This window comes from Macaca mulatta, chromosome 16, assembly GCF_049350105.2.
Source record: "Macaca mulatta isolate MMU2019108-1 chromosome 16, T2T-MMU8v2.0, whole genome shotgun sequence".
Taxonomy (NCBI): Eukaryota; Metazoa; Chordata; class Mammalia; order Primates; family Cercopithecidae; genus Macaca; species Macaca mulatta.
Genome location: NC_133421.1, coordinates 87,510,076 through 87,533,561, shown reverse-complemented (window position 1 = coordinate 87,533,561; position 23,486 = coordinate 87,510,076). Strand labels below are relative to the sequence as shown.

General features: G+C 51.2%; 1 long non-coding RNA gene across 1 annotated transcript in view; it reads left to right on the top strand.

Moving 5' to 3' along the window:
• LOC144335997 (uncharacterized) overlaps positions 1–23,486 on the top strand; it is a 52,452-nt gene that overhangs the window by 17,200 nt on the left and 11,766 nt on the right. The window contains exon 2 of the long non-coding RNA XR_013407383.1: positions 4,783–4,956. This is a non-coding gene — a long non-coding RNA (uncharacterized LOC144335997). The remainder of the gene's footprint in view (positions 1–4,782; positions 4,957–23,486) is intronic.

Here is a 23,486-nt window from a genome sequence, read left to right as displayed (position 1 = left end):
CTCCCTGAACACGTGGCACACATTATCTGATTGAATTTATCCTTTGTAACGGCTGTGGGGAGTATATGAAAATGATCCCATTTTGCAGAGGCATAAACTGAGGATCAGAGAGATTTGGATCTGACCTCAAACATTGATCATCCCAAGAATGGGAGGCATTCCCAAGGGTTCTCTGGATTCTCCAGTCTCAATCATGGCCTCCTCAGAGTTATGCTGAGTTATGCATGACCACAATAGCATGGGCAGAGAAAGGGGACTATTCCTAGAGCTTGGGGCCTGCTTCCCAATCCCCCCCATTTTTTCTTTTGAATCTTTACTACATTGGTGAAAATCATATGGAAGTATCTGTAGATCCTGAGTAGGGTCTAGGTAGCAAATAAATGGAGTGGGGTGTGGAGGGACAAAGTTCTTAGTAGCCGGGGCCCACCTGGCCTTCTGGAGTTTGGTGAGGGAGAACCTGGGATGTGGTAAGGACACTCAAGCCCTGGTCCCACCTTAGCGCTCACCCACTTTGTGACCTTGGGCCAGGCCCAGAGGCTGGCTCCCCATCAGTCCAAAGAGGTGAGCAGGGCCTGCCCTGAATGTGGAGGGAACAGCAAATGAAACCAAGCCCATACCTCCAGCATTGCACATTTCACCCTGTATGAGTGTCCTGTGGCCGCTGTAACAAATTTGTGCAGCCTTGGTGGCTTCAAACAATGGAAGTTTATTCTCTCACAGCTCTGGAGGCCTCAAGTCTGAAATCTGGCAGGGCCACGCTCCCTCTTGGAGGCTCTAGGGGAGAACCCTTCCTTGCTTCTTTCAGTTTTTGCTGGCTGCTGTGTTCCTTGGCTTGTGGCCGTATCACTCCAATCTCTGCCTCCGTGGTCACATAGCCTCCACCTCTTCTGTCTGCATAATCTCCCTCTGCCTCTCTTTTATAAGGACACCTATGATAGGACGTAGGGCCCACCCAGATAATCCAGGATAATTATCTCATTTGCATCACACTTTAATTCACAGAGCGCTTTCCCATCTTTCATTTATTTTGTCCTCTCCACAAGCCCGTCAGATAAGCAGGAAGACATATGTTTATCCTTCTTGTATGTGCATCGTACTTGGACAATTCATTAGTGGGTTGTCAAATGAATATAGAGGGATACTGAGGCCCGGAAATCTTATACCAACTGTCTAAGGGGCCAGAATTTGAGCAGACTCAGAAGGGTGGTCACCTCATCTTAAGATCTTCCACTTAATTACATCTGCAAAGACCCTTTTTCCAAATAAGAGCGCAGTCACAAGTTCTGAGGATTAGGACATGAACACACCTTTTTGGGGATCACTATTCAATCCACTACATACTTTCTGCTGAAGACATATGGGGTCCCACTGCTCCTGAGAAAAGTGGAAACTTCTGACCTTGACATCAAAGATCCTCTTAGTCAGGTTCTTGATCCTCTCTCCAACTTTCTTATCTATTGTGAACCTGCACAACATGAATCTTATACAAGCCCCCCCCACCACCACCATCATCATCATCATCATCATCCTCATCGCCATCATCATCATTAGGGATGTCTTCTAGAAGGTGATAATGTCCAAGTAGAGTCCTGACTTAGAAGTTAGTCTTCTAACTTCTTTTGAGCCTGCTCTGACTCTGGCCTCTTGGACAGTTGACCTAAGGTCTTAGGGCCTCAGTTTCCCTCTGTAATCATTTGACAACCCATTCAGTGAGCTGTCCAAGTGTGACGCACATACAGGAAGGGTAAATGTATGTCTTCCCTGCTTATCTGACAGGGTAATGGAGAGGACAAAACACGTGAAAGATGGAAAGTGCTCTGTGAATTTAAGTGTGATGCAAATGAGGTGCATACATGATCATTCTCGTCTCCTGGGATTTGGCCACCTGGATACTGGAATGATCCTGAGCTTCCTGCAGCAACCTTGGCATTTATAACAAGTCAGCACCCTTTGCTTCTGGGAAGAAAAACAAGGTTTCTGAGGGTTGGAATAATGAAGAGAGGTAGCTCTTAAGTTGTCTGCTTCTCTGAGCTCCAAGCTATGTCACTCTCTCTGGCCGCATGGCACCGTTGTGTTGAGGGTCCCCTCACAGACATCCATGGTGTCTGCACTAGGCTGGCACTGGAGATCCAAGACAGACCCTCAGAGCCAAGCCTTTGCTCCAGCCTACCTGGAGAAGATGGCTGTGGCCCTAGAGACCCTCCCAGTGACCCCCAAACCAGCAATACGAAATTTATTCCTTCTGTTATTAACAGTATTGGGCTTGCAGGAGCCATTGCCAGTCTCCATCACTTGGCCACATGTGACCTGAATCCCCGGAGGAGGTGAGGCAGGAGCAGGTGAAGGCTGATCACTGAAGCCCACATCCAGCCCAGTGTACATCACAGTCAAGTGGAAAGACGGGAAGGGAACTGGGGAGACAGAATGGGAGGCATGGCGACCTGGGCTGTTCTAGCTCCACCTGCCCTGGCATCCACCCAGTTGCATCATCTTGATGGTCTATCCTTTGCAAAGCCCCTTGCCTCTGTCCAGCCTGCACACCCACGTTGGCACCCCTGAGAGCCCCAACCTCTCAGGCCCCTCAGCATCTCACAACAGTTCATTGGAATTGCCCTGGGTTTTCTTTTTTACTTTTGTAAGTGTGAAAATAGCATAATGACCTTACGGGTGACCCTTGAACAATGTGGGGGTGAGGGGCACTGACCCTTAGGGACCCTGATGTAGTGGAGAATCTGAATATAAATTTCAGTTCCTCAACAACTTAATTACTTGATCAGAAGCCTTACCAATATCACAAGCAGTCAACGAACACCTACTTTGTATGTCTTATGTGTTATATGCTCTATTCTTACAATAAAGTAAGCTACAGAAAAGAAAATGGTATTAAGAAAATTGTAAGGAGCAGTCTGGCCATGGTGGCTCATGCCTGTCATCCCAGCAGTTCGGGAGGCCGAGGTGGGTGGATCACTTGAGGTCAGGAGTTTGAGACCAATCCGGTCAACATGGTGAAACCCCATCTGCATTAAAAATACAAAAATTCGCCGGGTGTGCTGGTGGGTGCCTGTATTCCCAGCTACTGGGGAGGCCGAGGCAGGAGAATTGCTTGAACCTGGAGGTGGAGGATGCAGTGAGACAAGATCATGTCACTTCACTCCAGCCTGGGTGACAGAGTGAGACTCCATCTCAAAAAAGCAAAGAAAAGAAAATTGTAAGGAACAGAAAACATATTTACTATTCATTAAGCAGAAGTGGATCCTCCTAAGGGTCTTCACACTGAGTAGGCTGGGGAAGAAGAGGAAGGTGTGTGTGTGTGGGGAAGGTTGGGCTTGCTGTCTCAGGGGTGGCAGAGGCAGAAAAAAATCCATTAATAAATGCACCCGTGTGGTTCAAGTTCGTGTTATTCAAGAGTCAACTATAAATACGTGTTTGAAAAAAGATAATCCGTGAGCCCCTTTGCCTGACTGTCCATCTCGGCCTCTGCTCTTCGTGTTCTCAGCTGTATCACACACATATTCTCATGGTCTCTCTCTTTTTTTTCTTTTGAGAAGGAGTCTCTCAGGCTGGAGCGTAGTGGTGCAATACTGCCTCACCGCAACCTCCACCTCCTGGGTTCAAGTGATTCTCGGGCCTCAGCCTCCCTAGTAGCTGGGAATACAGGCACCTGCCACCATGCCTAGCTGATTTTTGCATTTTTAGTAGAGATGGGGATTTGTCAAAATCCCCCTCAAAGTGCTGGGATTACAGGCGTGAGTCACCACGCCTGGCTCTCATGGTCTCTCTGCTGCCTGTTTCAGTCTCTTCTGATGTGAAATTAGGTGTTCTCAAGTATCACCTCCTTGGGTTCATTCTCTTCTCTTCCCCATGCATGCTCGGGGTGTGAGCCACCGGCCTCCCCTGGCTAATATGGCAGCTGCCCCTCATCTGACATCCCCTCCCCTGTCTAACGTCCCCTCCCAACTCTGGCGTCCCCTCTCCCCTCCGGCGTCCCCTCCCCCATCTGGCATCCCCTCTGTGCCATAATCCAGGCTGCTTTGTCCTGCTCCCTTGCCACGTCCTCTGTGGCACCTCCCAAACAATTCCAGTTCATTTCCTCCAATTTGGAGCCTGACTGTCTCTTTTTTTTTTTTTTTTTTTTTTTGAGACAGCGTCTTGCTCTGTCGCCCTGGCTGGAGTGCAGTGGCATGATCTCGGCTCACTGCAACCTCTGCCACCTGGGTTCAAGCGATTCTCCTTTCTCAGCCTCCTGAGTAGCTGGGATTACGGGCGCGAGATACTGTGCCCGGCCCCATTTTAATCCTTTAAATTTTTGTAATATATCACTGTAAAGATTATGAAACGAATACGTTTAAAATCAGTCCTTTGGCCAGGTGCGGTGGCTCACACCTGTAATCCCAGCACTTTGGGAGGCCGAGGTGGGCAGATCACAAGGCCAGGAGATGGAGACCATCCTGTCTAACATGGTGAAACCCTGTCTCTACTAAAAACACAAAAAATTAGCCAGGTGTGGTGGCGGGCGTCTGTAGTCCCAGCTATTTGGGAGGCTGAGGCAGGAGAATGGCGTGAACCCGGGAGCTTGCAGTGAGCTGAGATGGTGCCACTGCACTCCAGCCTGGGCGACAGAGCAAGACTGTGTTTCAAAAAAAAAAAAAATCGGTCCTTCCTCTAAGCCAGCGGGTTTGCTCCTTCATGCAGGGATGTCATCATGCATGTGGACAAGTGTTCAGGATGACGACGGTCATGTCCTCCTTTTTACTATAGGAGATCTGTCTTTCCCCCTTCCAGGGCCCACAGCGAAGACAAAAGGAGAACATTTAAGAGCACCTGTGACATGTGACATGCAATGGACTGCACGAGGTGCTGCGGGTGCAGAGCAAGGCGTCAACCCCCGAAGAGTGCTCAGACCTGTGGGGCGACAGGCCTGTAACCAAACCCAGGGTGTGGTGCTCGACAGAAGAGGTGAGTATCGAATGGAGGGGATCCCCGGTTCAGCCAGGTGAGGCTTCGACTGGGACGTGGGTCAGCATTTGCTGGGCTAAGCAGGGATAAGGCAGAAACTTCCAGGCTGAGGACACGGAGTTGTGAAAGGGCTTCCAGCCTCTGAGTGGCAGGCCTGGTCAGAGGGCTGGGTGTAGAGGGAAGGAGCTGGGAAGCTCAGTTAAGGTCAGGTGGCAAAGGACATTTGGTGCCAGGCTCAGGGTTTAGCATCTGCTTTTAAGCAGAATCACTGTGGGCTGCACAGCAGGGCAGGTCTGTGTCAGGAAAGATCACTGCTGACAGCAGCTTAGGGGAGGGGAGGGCATAGGGGGTGGTTGAGGGGTGGTGGCGGATCAGGAGAAAATTGCAACAGCTCAGGGAAAATTGTGGGAGCCTGGGCTGCGTCAGGAGGGGAGCAGGTGGAAAGCGTGGAAATACTCAAGAAGTAGGATCCAAAGTTCGACGATGGGTAGACAGACCTGGTGTGTATGTGTGGGTGGTGGTGGCAGGGGAGTGGGGGAGGGACTGCCCTGCAGCTTTGACTCAGGAACTCTGGGTGAAGGAGCCAGTTTGAGGAGAAGGCAATGTGTTCTGTTCTGAATTGATTGAGTTTGAAGGACTCACTGGGATGTCCAGGTTGAAAGGCACGGAGGAAGATAAAAGTGCAGGCCTGAAACTCAGGGCCGAGGCAGGGGCACTTTACATCATTCAAATGGCATATGAAAGAAGGTTTAATGCTGTGCAAACATGTGGTGATAAACGCAGTACAAATAGTGACCCGTGATTCCTGGTGATGTGGCGCCTGCCTTGAAGATCAAGGTCTACAAGATCAGGAGTGTGGGGTGCTGGGCTGGGGTTTTTGGGGTGAGATGGGCAGAGTCTGGTGGAGGTGGCTGTGGAGAAGAGCAAGCCATTACTCGGTCGCTTGGGGTGGAGGTAAAGGCGGAGGAAAGAGGAGCGGAAGAGAAACAGGGCGTTGCTTGTGGCGGCTCCCCAGTAAACATTGCCTGCTTCCCATCGGGCTCACTTAGGTCCACCCAAGTACGCCCATGTGTTTAGGCACTTGTGCACACACACACTCACACATGCACACACACTTACACACGCACACACAGACACGCATGTGCACACACATGCACACACACGCACACAGACATGTACACACACACACATGCACGCACACGTACACACACACATGCACAGCAAGGGCAGCTTTGAGAAGACCCAGAGATGAGTGACAGCTATCTCTGTCTACCCAACCCCAGTAAGTTTTCTGAAAGAAGAGGACACCCTCCCCTCCCTTCCCCTCCCCTGCCTTACAGTTCAGCCATTTTCTCTCCAACTCCGGCATCTGGCCTCCTAGTTGCCTGGGGAGCAAGTGTACCTCAAGATTAAAACAAAAAACAAAAACCCTCTAACTTTTTTCGAAGGATAGGCCTGTGTGGTCTCCAAATTGGAGGCAAACCCCATCACTTCCATTAGAGCATCTTTTAGCCTCGAGGGTGTTTCAATCCAAATAGCTCCCAGGTTCCCTGTAGCCAGGCTGAGGCTTGGCTGCAGAGATTTTGGCTTCATAGAAGACGTTAGGAGGTAGGGGTCTGGAGGTCCAGTTTCTCCTTTTTTGCACATCAAGGAGAGAATCAGACCTTTTAGGAAGGGGGCTGGTTTTGTCCAAGAGTGAGATTTTCTAAGATTTTTCTTTCTTCTTTTACTCTCCTATTAACCTGGCGGGGATCCCCACCCCAACTTGTTCCCACTTTAGCCTCCTCTTCTGTACTGTTTTGTTTTTTAAGCCTCCGTGCCCAGCTTCCATTATGGAAAGTGCAAACAGCATGTCCAGGGCGTCTTAAAAAGGCAGCTAACAGCTCTCTGGCTGCGGTCCTCTTCGCTTGTTTCCCTGGCAACCAGAGGCAGGGAAAACAGAACCTGTCAGATGGAAAATGTCAGTTACAGCAGATCTGGGAGCGCAGGAAAGACGCGGTGGGATGGAGCGAGGGAGGAAGTGGGAGGGCCGGCAGGGGCTCACCCTCCTGCCCACCTGGGCTGGTGCCCTCCTCCCAGCGAGCCAGGGGATCAGGGAGACTGGCTTCTTGAACGAGAGGAGCTGCTGCCAGAGCAGGGAGCTTCAGAGATGGGGGAGGGGAGGGAACTGCCACCTAGGATTAGCGGGATGGTCTTTGGCAGCCGTCCCGCCCAGCTGATTATCACATTGTTTTAAAGGTCATTGGGCTTCTTGGGGGCCCCAGCAATGCGTTCTAGAAGCCCCTCCAGTCGAACTTAAAGCTCTGGGTCTGGGTAGCAGAAGGGGGAGGGTTGGGGAAGAAAAAGATATCAAACCCCAGCATCCAAAGACCCTGGAACCGTATCGATCCCGACCCCTGCTTGGCATCAATTGATCAATGCCCCTGCTGAAAAGAGGAATTGCCCTTTCAAATGGTCGGGAAAGAGGTTGGGAGGGAGGGTTGATATTAATCAAAGCAGGCCCCTCAGAAGGACGGCAGAGCAGCATGGAGAAGAGGAAACAAAAGAAGGAGGTTTGCTGAACAGCCTCGAATATTACTGCGGGAGAAGTGATCAGTTAACGGGACTGGATGCAATGGGGTGTGGGGTGTGGGGTGGGTGCTCCTGAGAGTAGGGAGGGCGTGTGACAGTGTGTGTGAGTGTGTGTGTGTGTGTGCATGCAGCGTTGGACACGTGCTCTCTACAATCTCCTGCTGTTGTCCTCAGACATTCCAGGAGCTTCCCTAATCTCCTGATTTTTGGGAGAAACTCCGGTCCCCCATCGCAGTGGACCTGAGAGAGTGAAGGGAAGACAGGCTGCTGTCCACAGTCAGCTGAGCCCCTGCTGTGCATTCAGGGTGTCAGATGGTGTTTGCTTAAAATAAAAAAACAACAGCACCAGTGTGTGCGTGTGTATGCACACATGTGTGAACGCGAGTGTGTGTGTATTTATGTGCATGTGCACACGTTTGTGTGTATGTGTGCGTGCATGTGCACACGTGTGTATATGTGTGTGTATGTGTGTGTGCACGTGCACACGTGTGTATATGTGTGTGTGCACATGCACACGTGTGTATATGTGTGTGTGCACATGCACACGTGTGTATATGTGTGTGTGCACATGTTTGTGTGTATGTGTGCGTGTATTTGCACATGTGTGTACATGTGCGTGCATGTGTGTGCATGCGTGCATGTGTGCACACCGGCTTGCATACGGCAAGCTCCAGAGGAGGAGCAGCCAGAACCAGATCTGGGTTCTGTTCATCCTCAGAGGCATGAGTTTAAGCCCCTGAGCATGGGATTTGAGAAGGCGGCAAAGGAGGTAAAGGATGATCACCAAATACAGTGCTGGATTTCCTTGAGGGACACACGGCAGGACACCTTCTGCTGAACACCAGACGTACCGGGACAGTTGAGTGTGGTTCTGCTTCAGGGATTTTTCTAACCCCAGACTGGTCGAATGATTGGCTTTAGGGTGTCTGAAAACGTACTCTCCAGTTTCCTGGTTAGGGGGTGGTGTGTGTTGAGGGACGGGGTCTGGCCCATAAAGCTGCCTTAGTTTACGTGGGTGGGGCTGGGGATGGGTGGAGGGTCCCTGAAATGACATTTTCCTTCTGGAAAAGGAGTGTAGAGGTTCCTTAGGCCCTGGCTGGGTACAGGTTTGAGGGCATCTCTTATCTTTTGGTTTCCAGGGCAACCTCAAAAATATATGGCCACCTTAATACCCACTCCCACTTAAGCGTCCTTCCAAAGGAAACAAACAAAACCTCCAAATAGAAGACAAAAAAACCACAGCAATTCAACAGCAAACCAGATACCACGGACCCCCCACCTCCCCCCGACATCCAGAATTTATTGTTTGCCATGAAGGTTAAAGCTTCAGGAAACCATGGGTCAGAACCCCTCCCTCGCCTCCCATTTTAAGGCCGGGTCCTCTCTCTCCGTCGTTTTCTCTCCTCCCAGTGTTTTCTGGGCGGGAATCATCTCTTTAAATCATCTTTGTAACTGGGCCCTGGGGACTCACCAAGGACCTCACAGTCGTTGGCGTCATCTGGTCAGGAGCTCTGTGCAGCTGAGAAGGGAGTGTGACTCGGTGGCCCTGCCACCGAAGGTGAGTGTCCAGCCCACGCGGTCCTTGAATGTCTCGGAGACAGCGCTGGGCTGGTGACAGTGGTAAATCACCGCTCCACGCGCCTCACTGAAAGACCATATGGACCTTCTTGTCAGGCTGGGACACGCTTAAATTATGACATTTTTCATTTTGATTGACAATTACCTTCCCCTGGAAGTTTGCGAACAGCCCGGCTACAATTACATCTCATACCATAAAGCGAGGGGAATAGAAGGGGAGTCATTATTTTCTGAATATGGTCTCTGGCAGTTGGCTGAGGAGGTAATCTTTATTCCCACCGCTCCTGCGTTTTATTATTTTATTAAGAGTTAACTCTCGATTATCCACATGTGAGCCCAAGAGACAATCGTATTCCCACAGCTGTTAGGCCTTATTATTTTATTGTTATTAGTTCAGGTTTTTCCCCAGGCTCTATGTGGGACATGAAAAAGAGTCCCGATTGCTCACATGTTTCTTAACTGCCCCTTTTGAATTATTTGCAGTAAATGTTTATAATCTCAATACTGCTCCTCCCTTCTCCTGGGGTAGACGATGGGTGTCTATTTTTTATTACAAAATATGCATTACATAAAATGTATCATTTTAGCCATTTGAAAGTGATACTTCAGTAGCATTTAGTACATTTACAGTGCTGTGCAACTGCCATTCCTAATTCCAAAACATTTTCATCACCCCAAAGGGAAACCTGTGCCCATTAAGCAATTATACCTCATTTCTTTTTCCCACCGCCCCTGCCACCCTGCCCCACCTCCGCAGCCCTAGGCAGCCACCAATCTGCTTTCTGTCTGTGGATTTGCCTATTCTGGACGTTTCATATGAATGGAATCGGCAGTAGGACGCCTTTTGTGTCTGGTTTCTTTCACTGAGCATTACGTTTTCAGAATTTACCCATGCTCCCATGTTACAGCATGTATCAGTATTTCATTCCTTTTTTTTTTTTTTTTTTTTTTTTTTTTTTTTTGAGATGGAGTCTCACTGTGTCGCCCAGGCTGGAGTCTAAACCTCCGGAGTAGCTCGGATCACAGGTACGCGTCACCACGCCCAGCTAACTTTTGTAGTTTTAACAGAGACGGGGTTTCACCATGTTGGCCAGGCTGGTCTCGAACTCCTGACCTCAAGTGATCCACCCGCCTGGGCCTCCCAAAGTGCTGGGATTACAGGCGTGGCCACTGCGCTGGGCCACTTTATGACTTTTTATGGCTGCAATCGCGTTTGCTCGTATTATGACTACACCACATTTTGTTTGTCCATCCATCAGTTGATGGCCATTTGGGTTGTTTGGTGCTGCTACACACATCTGTGGACAAGTTTTTGTTTGAACCCCTGTCTTCATTTTGGGAGGTATATTTCTTTTTTGCTTGTTTGTTATTTTATTTATTTTTTTGGTACGGAGTCTCACTCTGTCCCCCAGGCTGGAGTGCAGTGGCTTGATCTTGGCTCACTGCAACCTGCGCCTCCCCAGGTTCAAGCGATTTTCCTGCCTTAGCCTCCCAAGTAGCTGGGATTACAGGCACCTGACACCACACCTGGCTAATTTTTGTATTTTTAGTAGAGACGGGGGTTTCACCATCTTGCCCAGGCTGGTCTTGAACTCCTGACCTCGTGATCCACCTGCCTCGGCCTCCCAAAGTGCTGGGATTACAGGCATGAGCCACCGCGCCCAGCCTTTGAGGGGTATAGTTCTAGGAGTGAAATTGCCAGGTCTTATCGCAAGTCTATGTTTAACTTATTGGGGAAGAACCAAACGATTTTCCAGTTTACAGTCTGGTTGGCTACACGACTTCCCATTCCTACCGGCAGCGTGTGAAGAATCCAACCTCTCCCGTCGCCAGCACGTGCCAGCTCTTCGCTCAGTCAACACTTCAGATCTTTGCAGGGAGATCACAGGATTTGCAACGTCAGCCTCCGTCCCCTTCCTCTATTTTGCCCAAGGCGCTGGTTGGAGCCTTCCCCTGTGTGGCTCTCCACGGGGTCAGGTGATGAAGTGAGAACATGTTCACAGCAGGAATGTTGCTAATCCCTCTAACCCGGGACCTGGGGTCCTGTGCGGAACCCACGGACGTTGGCTCAACTGGGAGAGTTGCCAGGCAGGAGGCCTTTTGACAGTCATAAGGGTTTGGGCTTTGGCGTTGTAGTCCCCTGTTGGCCATTATGAGCTTCATGGCCTTGGCCAAGTCGCCGCTGACCTTTCCTCTCCTCTCTATGAAATGGTGTAGCTGACCCTCTAGTACCCCCACCCCCATGCCTCATGTCCCACTGATCTTCACCGCTGTTATTTAGAATACCTGAGACTCACTCCCTGAGGCAGGATCCCAGCAGGTGGAGGTGCAGGAGACAGTACTGATGAGTTAGTACCTGGGAGCAACTCTCAGCCAGGCGGGCGCAGGTCATGGGGGCACCACCGCAGCTTGTGCCGTCTGCCAGAGCTCCCCAGCAGGATGGAGTGCCTGGTGATCGTGGTGATAATTGTATGAATAAGGCATTTGTATTGGTTGCCTTCCTGTCCTCATCGCCTGTCCCCACTCCTGGATTCCTCTCCCAATTCAATGACTTGCACTCCTTGTCTCCAAGTCGCCTTCTGGGGAGCCCAGCTATGGGTTGCACGGATGGGAAAATCCACCCAAATGGACTCCATGGCTGGGAAGTGAGTGAACCCTTGATGGATAGCCACGGTCCTTGTCACTGTCAGAGTGGATTGTGGCAAAGTTCGCGGTTATCAGTCTGAGGGGCCCATCTCCCCACAAGGAGAAGTGAGCTAGAAGCAAGCGCAGAGGCAGCTTCATTTTAGGACAGTTTCCTTATTCTATCAACAGCTCGGCATCAGATAGAAGCCTGGGGCATTTATCTGTTGAGCGTGGGGCGCAGCTTGGACAGTGGTTTGCTTTCCTCTCTGAGGTGCACTTTTCCAAGGCCAAATCGCAGATAAGCAGGCTTCCCCTTGGAGTACCCCTGTTGAGGCGGGGTAGGGAGGGCCACGGTGCGATGGTGCTGGTCTGGAAGCACACATTGGCTGTAGATAGTTCACACAGTGCATGCTCAGTGGAATAGCCAGAGGTGTTGTGTTTGTTGAGTCACCGCCCTCTCCCACCACAGGGTCAACCACAAGGGGAGGAAGGCGAGGCAGGGGAAGGAATGGAACCTGATGTTGTCGGTGAACCAGAGCCTGGACAGAGCGTGGGGGGCTCAGTGGAGTCCACAGAAGCCCCTTCCCAGAATAAGGAGGCTGCTGGCCGGAGCTGAGTGCAGGGAGGGAGGCATCTTATCAGCTCCCGGACCACACTCGCCGTCCTTCCCTCTGGAGGCACCGCCCATTTTCTGTGTGCCAGTAGCAGCATCTTTGAGACCAGAATTAAAATGCCTGTGTCCTTTAAAGGTGGGATATTTTTATTTTATTTTATTTTATTTTTTGAGATGGAGTCTCGTTCTGTCACCTGGGCTGGGGTGCTGTGGCACGATCTTGGCTCACTGCAAGCTCTGCTTCCCGGGCTCAAGTGATTCTCCTGCCTCAGCCTCCCGAGTAGCTGGGACTATAGGCGTGGACCACTACACCTAGCTAAGTTTTGTATTTTTAGTAGAGATGGGGTTTCACCATGTTGGTTAACGTGGTCTCAAACTCCTGACCTCAAGTGATCCGCCTGCCTCGGCCTCCCAAGGCGGGAGCCACTGCTCCAGGCCCAAAGGTGGGATATTTTAAACTTGGGCTAGTTTACCATTGACTCAAGAAAGAAGTTAGGTAATCAAAGCAGAGCGGTAAATGGTTCTCTCTCTACCCAATTTTAATTTTCAGTACCGGCTTTCAGGAGTGAGGAGGGCTCAAAAGGACAGGGGGAGGAGGTGGAAAAAGAATGGAGGGGCAGAGTCAAGGAATTGATCGACGGAATCAAATGACCTTCCGTCCCTGAGCTCCCCCTCTTTGGCACCAGCTGGCAGGAGCTCAAGACTGTTCACCAGTTATCCCAGGGCAAAATGAAAGAGGATTGAGTTTCTGCTACAACCTACTCTGTCCCCCCACCTACTAAATCCATATGTGTTGAAGAGCCTCGGCCCCCTGCCTCCCAGACCTCCATCTTCTCATGGTAGCTGCGTTTGCCTCATCCCCAGTGAGACGGACACCCTGGGTCCCATCAGGACCCTCCCTCTGGTCCTCCAGCTGGCCCCTGCCCCGGCCCTAGCCCCTGCTCAGACTGGGTCAGGACCCATTGCTTGGCCTGGCCCATTTGCTGGTCATGTCCACTCATCACTTGCTGGCCCCTTGTTCTCTGTGGATGAGTTTCCCCATCCCCAGCTGTCCCCAGCTGCCCCCAGCAGCATGGGTGTGGAGTGTTTGCCAGGGCTGGGGCTAGCAATGGAAACCTCTCCTCTCCTCCCAGAATCCAAGGAGGAGGACCAAGATGCAGGCTGGGTCAGAAAGCGGGCAATGGATGACTCAGGCCTTGGCAGTCAGGGCAAGTGGGTGGAAAAATGCCTAGTTTTGCCCATCCTGAGTGCTTCTGGTTCTTTCCAGTTTCTGTGTGCCAAGTTGCACTGCCAGGGCACTTCAGAACCAAAGAATGAAGGGTTCAGGCTCACTGGGCTCCTGTCCCTCGACCCTCCAGGGTGTCCAGAGCTGCAGCGGTCCTGGGTGTATGCAGCTGCCTCGACCCTCCAGGGTGTCCAGAGCTGCGGCGGTCCTGGGTGTATGCAGCTGCCTCTCCTGGGTCAGGGCGGCTTCCACCAGTCTCCCTTGCTGCCTGGGAATATGATGTTCAGGGCCACAGGGCTGAATTCTCCCTGAGTTCTTTATGTAAATACCCGCTTCAGGGCCGACACCTAGTCCATCATAGCGACCCATCAAATGAACCAGCCGAGCCCATAAATTATTGCAAAAACCATTCCAAACAATAAAGGCAATTTTACTTACTGAACCATTAAATGTACGTACTTAAATTAGACCCAACAAGACATCGTGTGGGGATGTCTCAGGGCCAGGCAAACAATGAGTTTCGAGGAAGGGCTATCTTGTGTTTTCTCCACCTCTCACATGAAATTAATGAGGTGCTTCAATTTAATCATCATTACAATCATATCTTTATTTAGTTACTTAGCTGGGTTTGACCTGCTGCCTCGGGCAGCCTGGATGTCACCTCTCTGCCCTGGGCTGTCCTGACAGCCAGTGAGAGGTCAGCAGGAGGCCAGTGCGCAGATGCCAGGCTGCTCCGGCCCAGCGAGGCAGGCTTGGCGGATGTGGCTTCTGCCTCTGGGATCTACTGAGGCCAGTCTTCGGTGTTCTCTGACCTGGAGATCAGAGTCCATATCTGGGAGACACACAATGGCAGCTCTTCCTTGCCCACCACGTTGACTCGGACGCCCGGTCTGGCCAGTTACATCTTTTAAATATTTCTTGGATCTTTGTCTCTTTTCTCTTCCTAATACCAACGTCCTAGTTCAGGTTCCAAACTTTGTGCCTTTGGTGTTAATCCTCCTTCATGCCCTGATGCCAGAGCCATTTCTGGAAAATCTAAATCGAAGCCGCTCACCCAGCTCAGAGCCCTTTGGTGGCACCTGTTGCCTGTTGGAGGGAGATGGAATCCTGAGTATGCCATTCAAGGCTCCTTCTGACCTTCCCCAGACCCCAGTGACTCTCCCTGCCTTGTCTCCTGCCACTCCCTGCCTTAACCTGTGTAGTCCACAGGCTGCTCGCAGTTGACCCTCCCACATTCATCAGCTCTCACTTCTACCATCTCCTGCCTCTGTGCCCCTCCCACTTCTCTTCTCCTGTGTACCTACAATTTGTCCTTTAAAACACCCAAGGCATCAGTTTCTCCATGTCCACCGTGTACATTTTCAAATCCTTAGGTTGGGCTAAATGCCCTCGGGAATCCCAGGGCCCCCTTTGGTCCCTCGTGATGGGTTTGGGATGGTCACTTCACAACTGCTGGTCCAGGGGTGACACCTTTGCTGTGAACCCTCAGCACCTAACGTGAGTCAGGCACACAGGGACTCTGCCACACCGTCTGACACTGCCCGGCGGGGATGCTCTTCCTCTTCCTGTGTCTGCGATGGGTGCAGAACAGCTCTGACGGAGAGATCCTCCCGTGGTCGCTGGGGGGATTGGTGAGGGCTGCAGGGGGGACCAGCGCTTCCCACATCCTTCCTCAGACAGTGGTGGAAATTGGGTTATACTTGCATGTGGCTTGGAGGCCACCCAGAAGGTATCAGGACATCCCTGGGGTCAGCAGTGGCAGCCCCTGGGTGCAGATTGAAGAAGTCGCCCAGGACAGAGCCAAACATCAAACTGTGGGGGAGGGGAGATTACCGCACCGTCTGGGTGGCCACCGCTGGTTGTCTGTGCTCACTACCACTGCCTGCTCCCTATGCCCGTTCCCATCCAAAGGGGGACTCGGGACACCTCTTGCTCCCTCTGCCTGTCTCCAAAAGCATCACTAAGTGTTGATTAATAAAGTGCAATGTCTTGGCTTTGCTTGCCCCAGTATCAGGCCTGGAAAACACAAACAGACCCTGAAAGGTGCCAGTGGCACAGGTGCTTGTGTGAGCACTCCCTCCCCTCAATGGGGTTGGGAGCACCCTGTCCCCAGGGCATGGAAGGGCCTTCTCTTCTGTCCTCCCAACCACTTCCCCACTCCCAGGGTGGGTCTCTGCATGAGTGTGTGGCCTGAGCTTCTGACAGAGGTAAGATGCAAGCTACATCAGCAATTTTAAACTTTCTAGTGGCCACACGAAATAAGCCAAAAAGAAAAGGTAAAGTTGAGTTTAATAGTACATATGATCTAACCCAGTATCTCCAAAACATTATCACTTCAACATCTAATCAGTGTGAAAATTATGAATGAGGTAGTTTGTGTTTTTTATATCAAGCTTTTGAAATCCCGTGTGCGTTTTGCACACCCAGTGCCTCTCGACACAGACCAGACTCATGTCTTGTGCTTGGGATCCACAGCCGTCTCTGACGGGGGCTGTGCAGGTATTAACTGGAAAATGCCCTTTTGGAAGTGAAAATCCTGAATTCTATCCCTTCCCTCCAATCAGGCTGGTGCCCAGCATCAGCCATTCTCCTACTGAGCAATACCCAGCTCTGCGGCCAGGAGAGGGAGAGAGAGGGGCGGCATAGCCTCCAGCATCTCAGATGCAGTTCGTGGGCACTAAACATGCAGGCTCAGCACAGGCATCAAAAATGAGTTATTTATCAGCTCCAAGGACACAAAGACACCTTAAAATAAGGAGCCTGTGGCCACTCCTGTGAGGGTACTGAGAAGCCAGGCTCTTTTCCAGGAGTCCCCTGGGGGCACCCAGCCCAGGAAGCCGTTGGCGGTGCAGATCCTAATGAAGTCAAGGTTCACACACAGCCCTTGGCCGGCTGGAAATCTAACGTGCGGCTCTAGGATTTTCCAGGCGGCCCCTACAGTCACTCACATGCAGCATGATTAATGGCTGGATACCCCAGCGTGAAAACCATTTAAAAAATGGCATTTTTGTCACGGACAGTGTTCCACATATCGTAAAGGTCATACGTGCTAAGAGCATTATCCGTATTTCTTGGGCAAACATGCTTAACCTTGTAGAGCACATTCCCCGGCAGATCAGCGATCCGTCTCCGCACTTCAGAGGGTCCGATGGCTCAGGTTCTTTGCCAAAAGGGATGAAAGACGGCGGCAATGGCACCATGCAGGGGTTTCAGACAATGCTGTGAATTGGCTGCCGGCCTCTCACGGCGTCGGGGGGCAGAGGGCATGAGGCCCCACAGCCTGTGAAAGGCTGCCCGGATAAGAGACTTCTTCTGAACATCCGCGTGGCTCTCGGTGGCTCTCGCCAGCTTTGATTTCCTCCGGAGGGCTTTGGGGCGGGGCTCCCCCATCAGGCTGGGGTCGGGAGGGAGGAAGAGCGCTCATCTCAAGCCCCGGCGGCCCAGGCTGGTGCCTGGCCTCTGAAACATGTAGGTTGCCAGGGAATTCTGAAGCAGCTTTTGCCTGCCTGATAAAGACAGGTCAAATGAAAACCGTGGATGTGAGGATAACCAAGGGTAGATGACTGCAGCTGGTCTACCTGTCCCGCGTGGAAGCCTGTACTTTGGAATGCCTTGCTTTGGAGGCTGGGGCAAATGTCTCCAAAATAAGGTCACCCCAGGTCTTGGCAACTCACAGCATGAATGAGTGGCCACGGACCTGGGAGAATGACCTCACGCTCACGGAGACCTGGGTAAGGAGCTCCAGGCTTCTACCTGGCAGGCCCCGCACCGTGGGCCGTGAGAATGGGGGGGGGGCTTTGTTCATGATCTCAGTGTCATCCTCCCCACTCCCCACCCCAGGGCCACTTATCCCCCCGACATCGTGGCTGCCCACGCGTGGTGTCAGGACTTCTTCCACAGCCTCCTTACCGGTCCCCTGCCTCCTGGCTTGTGGCCTCCTGTCTCTTCTCCACCTTATCACCAGTGTCTGAAACCCAAATCCAATGACAGGTCCCTCTGTGCTTTCTTTTTCTTTTCTTTTTTTTTTTTTTTTTTGAGACAGAGTCTTGCACTGTCACCCAGGCTGGAGTGCAGTGGCGTGATCTCGGCTCACTGCAACTTCTGCATCCTGGGTTCAAGCAATTCTCCTGTCTAAGCTTCCCGAGTAGCTGGGATTACAGGTGCCTACCACCACACCCAGCTAATTGTTTGTATTTTTAGTAGAGATGGGTTTTTACCATGTTGGCCAGACTGGTCTCAAACTCCTGGCCTCAGGTGATCCGCCCGCCTTGGCATCCCAAAGTGCTAGGATTACAGGCGTGAGCCACTGCACCCGGCGTGTGCTTTCAATCCTAGCGAAAAACCATATCCCCTTCACCCAGGATGAAGTCCACACACTGAATGTAGCTTTCAGGCCATGGCATGCTGGTGAGTGTTAGACTGCCAGCTTCCTGAGAAACAAATGTGTACGTATGCATTTTACTGATATACAGGGTGAGTGGCACCAATTTACAAGTAATAATAAGATATATAATATTCTTTAATGTAAATTGCATATAGCCAGTTACACAGAATGCTTTCACTGGTTTTTGCCGAACTCTTGTGGCTGTAGCCAACCCGTGGCTGCAATTCAAGTGTAATTTGACTATCTTTTTTGTGGTATTCACCATGTAAGGGCAGTGAGCCTGTTTTAGTTGAATCTGTATTATTAACATTTTCTCCATCACCTTCATAAGTCTAGACAATCAACAAAACTATACAAATGAAGCCCTGATTTGTATAGTTTACCAATGTCTGTGTTGTAGATACTCCTATTGCAGCCAATTCCTTCCTTCCTTCCTTCCTTCCTTCCTTCCTTCCTTCCTTCCTTCCTTCCTTCCTTCCTTCCTTTCCTCCCTTCCTCCTTCCCTCCCTCCCTCCCTCCCTCTCTCTCTCTCTCTCTCTCTCTCTTTCTTTCTTTCTTTCTTTCTTTCTTTCTTTCTTTCTTTCTTTCTCTCTCTCTCTCTCTCTCTCTCTCTCTCTCTCTCTCTCTCTTTCTTTCTTTCTTTCTTTCTTTCTTTCTTTCTTAGACAGAGTCTCCCTCTGTTGCCCAGGCTGGAGTGTAGTGGCACAATCTTGGCTTACTGCAACCTCTGCCTCCCAGGTTCAAGCGATTCTCCTGCCTCAGCCTCCCGAGTAGCTGGGATTACAGGTGCTCACCACCACGCTGGCTACTTTTTTGTATTTTTAGTAGAGATGGGGTTTCACCATGTTTGCCAGGATGGTCTCGATCTCCTGACCTCGTGATCCACTCACTTTGGCCTCCCAAAGTGCTGGGATAACAGGCATGAGCCACTGTGTCCAGTCATATTGCAGCCAATTTCAAACCAATGACATGACATCTCTGAACCCATGGTGGGAAAGAGATACAGCCCACAATTTATAATAGTTCCACCATGTGAATACAAGAAATATCACTCGCCTCAAGAATACAGCTAATAACCAAATAGAGCAAAATCATTAGGAGGAAAGGAGTTTGGGGTTTTTATTACCATTGTTTCAAGTAAAATTTATTTGATCGTAAGTTGATATAAATTAATGTTTTAAATGGCCCAGTTTAATAGCCAGTTCATCACATTTCTGGAAATTGATAATGAGATCTCTTGGGCAGGTGGGAGCTGGCTCCAGCACACCATGGCCTCGGCGCCTGTAGGCTGCCTGTGCCCACCCACACCTTCGCCTGAGCCTGCCCGCTCCTTGCTCTGGCTGGCCTGAGTTTCCTTGAACTCTCCTTGCCTTTGAAGCCTTTGTACATCCTGTTTCCTATGCCCGGAACTCTCCTCCCCTCATCTCCTTTGCCCAGACACCTGTCTCCTCTTTCCTCCCCTTCCCTTCCTTTCTCTTTTCACTGCTGGAGGCTTCCTTCCAGCCTAGAGCCTGCAGTTTAAATGACTCACATTGTTTTACCTCCAGTTGCAGCAAGCACCATGGCCTGGTATTTGTGCTTCTCTACATTTACCACCTGATTGCTACCACCTTCATGGAGCAGGTAAGGTGCTGGCCAGGTGGAGACAAAGGGATCAGCAGAGTGGGCTGGGAGCCTCCCCACTCTGGCCCCATGAGGCTTGCCCTGAGGTGCCACCCTGCACAGCAAGGACTGGAGAGCAGGTTGGACAAGAAATGGCATTGGAATGGCCCTGGGGCTCCTGCAGCTTTTTCCATGTCAGGAACTTGGCTTAGAGGAGAGTAACTGAGAGGCCAACAGATTAGGAAAAAGGCACTATGACGAAGCCCCCGGAAACTAGGGTTTCCACTTCCTCCTTCTAGATTGGAAAAGCATCACAGTGTTTGGAAGGAGCAAATGCAGGGATGGAAACAGAAATGCTTCCTGATGAGAAAGTGCAGAGCACACTTCATTATTGCGGTGAGAGAAAGGAGGTAGGAGACTGACGGCCTCCTTCCTTCATTAGTTCAGCACACCCTGAGTTCCTCTGCTGGGCACTGAGAAGGACACCAGTGTGGACCGGCTGTGCTTCCCAACTGAAGGACCATCGGCCCTCTCTTCCCACGTCTCCAGGGAAGGGAGATGGGAGAAATCAACGTGGAATGTGAAGGACGCAGGAAAACTGCATTTTCAGTTCCAACTTTTGCTTTGGAAGTTAATTATGTGGACCAGGCGCGGTGGCTCACACCTGTAACCTCAGCACTTTGGGAAGCTGAGGCTGGTGGATCACCTGAGGTCAGCAGTTCGAGACCAGCCTGACCAATATGGTGACACCCCATCTCTACCAAAAATACAAAAATTAGCCAGGTGCAGTGGCATGCTACTGTAGTCCCAGCTACTTGGGAGGCTGAGACAGGAGAATGGCTTGAACCCGGCAGGTGGAGGTTGCAGTGAGCCGAGATTGAGCCACTGCACTCTCAAAAAAAAAAAAAAAGAAAGAAAAGGAAGTTAATTGTGTGAATTAGCCTCTGTCAACTCCATTTTCCAGATTGAAATGCTGAGTGTGGCCTCACCTCCCTGAAGGCCCAGGTGAGACGAGGCCTGCCTGGGAATCGGGAGGATGTGTCCAGGGAAGGGGCTACCCGAGCAAAGGAGGCGAAAGAGCTCCTGAAAGATTCACCGCGGTGTTCACGGGCTCTGCAGAGGGAAGAAGGTGCCCAATGGTCTTGCTTCCACTGGGCACCAGGTAAGATCAGCTCAAGCAGAAGCACAGGGAAGTAGACCAGGAAGGAAGGAAGATTTTTGTTTGTTGTGGTTATTGTTGTTTTCTTAAGACAGGGTCTTACTCTGTTGCCCAGGCTGGAGTGCAGTGGCACGATCATAGCTCACTGCAGCCTTGAACGCCTGGGCTCAAGCAATCCTCCCACTTCAACCCCTTGGGACTACAGGTGCATGCACCACCGTGCCCAGCTATTCTTTTTTTTAAATGTTTCAATAGAGATGTGGTCATGTTATGTTGCCCAGGTTGGAAGGAAGGTTTTATAGCAAAGCCTCAGTGTGGGAGCTTGAGAGAAGCCGCGACCTCTCAGGCTGCCTTTACAAAGGAGAAGAGAACAGTTCCTCCTTTTCAGCCTGGGGCACCCGTTTCCGAGGCAGAGATGGGTGCTCAGCTCATGACATAGTCTCTTATTTGGGGTCCCATGCCTTGTGTCATCTGTGAATGGTCACGACAGGGCTGTTTCCACCTGGATAGCTGGGTATCAACAAGGGTGCAAATCTGAACAGAAGACACAGGTTGGGCACAGAAGGCTGTGACCCACACCAATGAGTCATGTGAGTGGGACCTCTGCCCAGCTGGCCTCGACCATCCCATCCCATCGACGCAGAGCTCCCCCAGCCTCCTCCCCACATTCACATAGTCATTCTGGACATCTCCTCCCTCTCCCTCTGTCTTCTGCCTGACATGCAGGCAGTCAGGATTTCTCTCCCAGGGAGTCCAGCATCCGTCATTTCCCATTTGGATCCACGCCCACTCTCTTGGCCTGGGGGGTAGGAGACCGTCCACCTGACCTGGATGGGACAGTGGCATCCTCTCCAGCTGCCGACCCCGACCATGCCTCTTCCAAGCAGTCTTCTCTCCTTTCCCAACTCCCTCTTTTTTTTTTTTTTTTTTGAGACGTAGTCTCACTGTGAGCCTGGAGTGCAGTGGCACGATCTCAGCTCACTGCAACCTCCGCCTCCCGGGTTCAAGCGATTCTCCTGCCTCAGCCTCCAGAGTAGCTGGGACTACAGGCGTGCACCACCGCACCCAGCTAATTTTTGTATTTTTAGTAGAGACGGGGTTTCACCATGTTTGCCAGGCTTGTCTTGAACTGACCTCAAGGGATCCATCCGCCTCAGCCTCCCAAAGTGCTGGGACTACAGACATGAGTCATCACACAAGGACCCCGATTCCCTGTTGCTTGATCCATGGCCCAGCCCCTGAAACCTGCTACGACCTTTAGCCACCAGCTTCCTCAGCCCCATCTCCTGTGGCTCCTTCCTGCACTCTTCTGCCACTCTGCTGCCGGCCCCCGAGCAGCCACTCCTGTTGCTTGCCTTCGTGGCTTTGTCCTACGGTGCCTACGTAAGCGCTCTTCGGACCTACGTCCACCCGCTATGACCAACTTCTTTACATCCTCAAACCCAGCTCTGCGTCACCTGGTTCAGGAAGTCTCTGATGACCCATCCACCCCAGGACGAGAGAGGCCCTCTCGCTTCCGTGTGCCCTTTGAGCCAGGCACAGGCTTCACCACCTAGAAGGCATCCAATACCTCATGGATGTGACATTCTTGGCGATGGGTGCTGTCTTGTTCTGATCTCTGCACTGCACCACCTGGCCCAGCACACAGAAGGCAGCATGAAATGCACGTTAAACAAACCCAACCAGGTGCAGAGACCTTGCCTTTCTCACCTTTGCACCTTCTGAACAAAGCAGCAGGTCCAGTCGCTGACATTTGCTGAATGAATGGACGCTGGATGCAGGAAGACCTGGGCGAGGAGTGTATGAACGGGCGTGTGTGTGTGTGTGTGTGTGTGTGGATGCAGGGAAGGGCGGGAGGCAGGCTGCTGCGGTCAGCACAGGAGTGGCGTAGGCAGGGGAGTGCTTGCTTGCTTGCAAACACACACGTCACGCTCGGGGCGAGCATCCCTCCTAATGGCCTTATTTTGGCTTCTCTAAATTGATTCCTGATGTGCTCAAGTGTGGCCCTGGCATCTTTGGGGGTTGAAAATTCCGGATGCTGCAGTAATTGTTCTTGCTAATTACCAGGAAGCATCAAATAAGAGGAGTTTTTTTTTTTCTCTTCCTGGCTGGATTTTGTTATGCTAATTAGACTTGTGTAAACTGTTGCTCTTGAACCTGGAGAGTTAGAAAAACATTTGCATTAATACCTGGGAAGCTGCCGCAGAAGCCAGTTATTATTTTAATGATGGTCATTGAAGAGTGCTCCTGTTTAGGGGCTGAGTTCAGGTGTGTGCATGTGTGTGTGTGAGTGAGCATGCATGTGAGTGTGCCTGGGTGTGAGCATGCATACGTGCGTGTGTGTGGTGTTCTAATGGCCTGTCCTGTGCTATGACACTTACATGTTTGGTGAGACGGCAGGTCTCATCGCCTCTGCAGCAGAGACCCTCATTCATCTCTCATCCCCTCCTGGGCAGCCAGGAGCTAAGATACGAAGGCAAGAGGGGTAATGAGCTTTTAAATTCTGGTCTTCACTTTTCACGTCAATACCAATGTTAATTAAACACCAACCACCCAGATTTCCAGTTTGGAAGGCAAGGAGGGAAGCCGCCTCTCTCTGGAGTTCTCAGGGACTAATGGAGGCTCCCCTGGCCTAGTCTTCCGGCCACCTGGCTCAGTCCCTGCCCTTCCCTCTTCAAAACTGCAGGTGCTTCCCACAACTTCCTGGCCACCTTCAGCCCACAGTGGTTCCCTGTGTGAAGGGAGATGTGGGTGGAAACACTTCTTGAAAGAC